Source organism: Nyctereutes procyonoides, unplaced genomic scaffold (assembly GCF_905146905.1).
Source record: "Nyctereutes procyonoides isolate TBG_1078 unplaced genomic scaffold, NYPRO_anot_genome, whole genome shotgun sequence".
NCBI classification, from domain to species: Eukaryota; Metazoa; Chordata; class Mammalia; order Carnivora; family Canidae; genus Nyctereutes; species Nyctereutes procyonoides.
The window spans coordinates 13351328-13355906 of record NW_026575141.1 but is presented as its reverse complement, the minus strand read 5'-3'; positions in this window follow the sequence as shown (position 1 = coordinate 13355906).

Below are 4579 nucleotides of genomic sequence, written 5' to 3'. Positions count from 1 at the left end.
CTACCTAAGGTGTCTTAAAGTGATTTACTCATTTATTTACCCTCAATGATACAACTGTGTACAAAGTGACTCCCCCATGAACAAGGAAAAACATATCTACAGACTTAATGTCTCATGGTCTTTTCTGTGAGACTCCTTTTTCTTGATCAATTGGTTGTACTTAGTTTACTGTGGTTTCTCTCATATTCACGTATACTTTGGCCACATGTAGGGCTTTGGACAGAACGTGGCCTAGAATCCCCACATTTAACCCTCAAAATGTCCACTTACTAGAATTGGCCAAGGGAGCAGTATTTGTAAGACAGCAAGTAGGGTCCAAGCCAGTCGCTGTTAGCTGACAATAGTATGGTAGGGCGTTGTCCAACTAAATCATAACCATGGTTCCCGAGATGAGGCAAATGGCTGAACTCTTCTTTCTACTCTTATCTCTGGGGTAGATAAATCAGTTAACCTGACCTTTCCTAGGTCAGCTTGGAAAGTCTTTCCCAGGTCTTTCCTAGAAGGTGCTATAAAATTATAGGTATCTACAGAAGTGGTTCTCCTTAACACTGTATGCATTTCATTAGCCTCATACTAAAAAATGCTCTTTCAAAAGAGCTGAGAAAGAGCCTGAGATTTTGTTTTCAAACAGCTCCTTTCTTGATTGCACAACTTAGGCATGTGAACTATTGGTTATTTATTCCAGTCAGGTGACTATTGCCACAGATGGGTTATTTTTGCATATCTGAGAGACTTTCAGGGTTGAAATCTATTTCAGGGGCTCTTGCTCCACACTGGACAGAGTTCCCTTGGTCTCAAAATCACTCACCCAGCCAGCACTCCAGTTTCATGAATGAAACCCCATCTAGTGTCAGGTAACCCTCTAGGAATGATGACTCTGTAATGTCTTAGAATAGCTTCTTCAACTGGGCTCTTTTCTTAGGATGAGTCATTCTTCTGTTTGCATGTTTGTCTTTACATCTCTCGGTTCCTCACAAGAAGACTTGTGCAGAGATGCTTAAGAATTGTTTATTTAACTGAAGTTAATAGCACTGAAGGTAAGGGGGAAGAAGAAGAAAAATGTTAAGTTTTTGTTCCCTGTGCTTTATTATTATTTATCACTATTGTTAGTGTTAGTGTTAGTAATATAAGGATTCTTATCCTCTTTCTGTGAATGTTTAATGTGTTGGATTTTTGCATATAAATGTTTCAGGCTTTGGTCTTCTCCAAGGTAGAGCCAATAAGAAGATTGTTATGGGAAAGAGAATCCAATCATAAAATTTATTTAATTATTTTCAAGTTTTATTTAAATTTTGGTTAGTGAACACATATGGTAAAATTGGTTTAAGGTGTAGAATTTAGTGATTCATTACTTACGTATAACACCCAGTGCTCATCACAAGTGCCCTTCTTAATGCCTATCATCCATTTTTCTCTTCCTTACCCACATCCCTCCATCAACCCTGCTTGTTCTCTATAGTTAAAAGAGTCTCTTACAGGTTGCTTCATCATATTTATTCGTGCTTTCTGCTTGAGCCAGGATATAAATACAGATCTCTGCAGGTGAGAAGAGATCTATTGAGATCTCTCAACTCTATTATCTAGTCCTTTTTTACACTAATTAATAAATTTCAAACAAATTTCATTCTCAAGCTTATGATTTTAGATGAATATCTTCAGCAGGCCCTTTTGAATTCCTTATTTTTTGAAATCTGGGAGGAGTACTAAGAACGCAACTTAAGGCTCTGACTTTCTCAGTAGCCCTGTTACTTAAACCTTTTATCTTTCCCTTTTAAAAATCATACAATGTCATACCACAGACCCCAAACTCATCTTGAAGGACATTAGCTTTGCATTTTTAAAGACTTCATTGGTCGAAGTGCTGACAGATTTTTATCTGTTCAGTATTTGTGGTCAATAAAATGTTTGTCATGGTTGGAGCATATAGTTCTTTTGAACTCCCCTTGATACTTTTAATCTAAATAAAACTATTTCACATAAAATATAAACTCTTTCCTCTTCAAGTAGAATGCTATATTGGCAACATAATCTCTTTGGTTCATTTTATAAACACATAGAAAACATTCTCAAATAATGTAAAGTCTAGGCTAGTGCAAGAAGTGATAATCGGTAAATAGTAATGAAACGCAGCAGATAGCTCCTGTAGCCCAGAAATTAATGCAAAAATTATAAAGCAGCATTGTTTCTCTCAGGAAAATGAAGTCAATGTTTATGTCATATTACCCCCATGGTCAAGTAATAATTCAATCGTCTCTGGGCTAATTAAGAATTTCGTAACAGCTTTGAAAAGTAATACATAATTGCCCAAAACAATTTTAGCAAAAGATGTTCTGTGCCACAATGACATTTAGTGCATTCTGAACAGGACTCATTAGATCAATGCAAAGCTTCCTAGAAATAATGTTCTTTTGTTCTCTTTCTCCTGTCTACAGGGCATTTAAAACCATTCTCATGTGCAACAAGTCAATCATATTTCAAGAAATGTTAAGAAATAATCTCTTCCTATTCCTACTTTCAAGTCAGTCTATGGCAATGCCCCTTTGGATAGCCTTTGAAAATAGCACCTGAGTATAATGCTGGGTTATTTCTGTTTTGCATTAATACATATGCTGAGAAATGAAAAGAAATTTAACATGAAACTTAAACTCTATAATATATAGAGAGACAACCTTACAGTACAATCAAGTGACATTGACTACTTCAAAATACACCCATGTTGCGTTTAGCTAGATTGCTTATCCACAGTTTGTATACTAAACTATATTGGCTATGTCTTAAATAAACTTTCGTACACAAAAAGCAAATTCGAACAGATATATTTGGTATTTGTTTCATTTTTTCTTTGACACTTATCAGAAACACTAAAATACCCTTGTACCACATTAACTCAAAAAAGGCAAAATTGACTCTAATCATCTTTGCTTCTGTGGACTTGATGATAATAAGTAAATGCTGTATAGTTATTTACACTGCATTGACTTCCAAATTAGAATGGAAGGAATGAAAAAATACCATTATCCAAGTGGAAAAAATGACCTAGTAGCATAATGTAATTTTCTATTAAAAATTATCAACTTTGCATCACCATAAAAATCCATTTCAAAGATGCCATTATCTTTGAATCACCTGCCCTGTGCTATCAGAGATGATGAGGACAGAGCCAGCTTAATTGTCGTTTTCCTGCACAATGAGTTTATAAAACAATAGAATTTAGCTCTTTCCACTGCTTCTACTGCAGGAGGCTCTGGCATTTGGCAGTAAAGCCTACATGCTGAGGGGGGTGGTAACTTGATGTACTGCATCCACCAGATGTGATGCTCGTTGTGCTCGACTTTTCAGCCAAATCTGGAAGATTATTCATAGGAAATTAGATTGTAAATGCAGATAGGATTTTTAATATTCCTGCTGTCCACATTTTTCCAATTGTATAATGGGATGATAACTACGCTTGAGAAGGCTCAGCCCTTACTCATCATCATATAGACAACCTTGGAAATAAGAGAAAGAAATCATTTCTGCCCTCTTTGCATCCCTGAGGACACTAAGGTGGGTGCAAATGGATTTGCAAAATGGCTCTCAGTACCCCATGCTGGCAGCGTAATTGCTTTGGTAGTACTCTTGCAAAATTTGTCTGTTGAAAGAAGGATACCTAGGGATTAGGCCCTATCTTAAATCAGTACTGTATTTTATAACTGCATCACAATCCATGAAGAAGTAAGATGGAAGGAGGATGGATGGTGGCTGCAAGATTGCCCTACATTTTTGTTTTCCATCCAGCCACTCCTTTCCTGCTCCAGTCCTGCATTTGTTCCCCATTATACTTTAGCCTCTTGATAAAGTAGGCAAACATTTTCAGTCATAGAAAGACTACATTTATACACATTATCTATGTTCAGTTCTCCTGAAGACATAAATCCATTGAGTTCTATTGTCTTCATTACAGAGTGCAGGGACTACTGAATGATACTTCGAGTGTCAAGTTTAGTGTCAAACTAACAGTTCATTATATTTTAAAGACTTCTAAGTTACTCTAAGTATTTTAAAATTTGTGGTTCTTTGATCTGATTGATTGTATTTATCTCTTGAATATACTTCACTGAACAGAACATTTTTACTTTTGAGATTTTTTTGAAGTTTATTGCTAAATATTTTTCTTTTCCTTTTGAGTGTGTGTGTGTGATTCTCATAGTTCATTTCTTATTTGACAAATGGTTAGAAATGTAACCTAAACCCCTTTGTGGCAAGAGTGCTAGTTAGTCCTGCAACATCTATTCTCCTCTTTCAAGACAATGAACTCCCCTAATTTTAGTTAGGTACATAATTCCCTAGAATAAAGACTACACTTCCCAGCTTTCTTTACTTGGGGTGAGCATGTAACTTTCTTTACATACTTAGGGTGAGCATGTAACTTAATCCTTATCAAGGAGATGTTAGTAGAAATGTTGTTTGATGGTTTTTAGGATTGTTTCTTAAAAGATGGAAAGAGTATGCTCCTTTCTCTATTGATGTCCCCTAATTTATCTTGTTGCCCAGGAAGCAAATGTGAGTCAAAATTGCCATTTGGAAAGAACTGGATCAG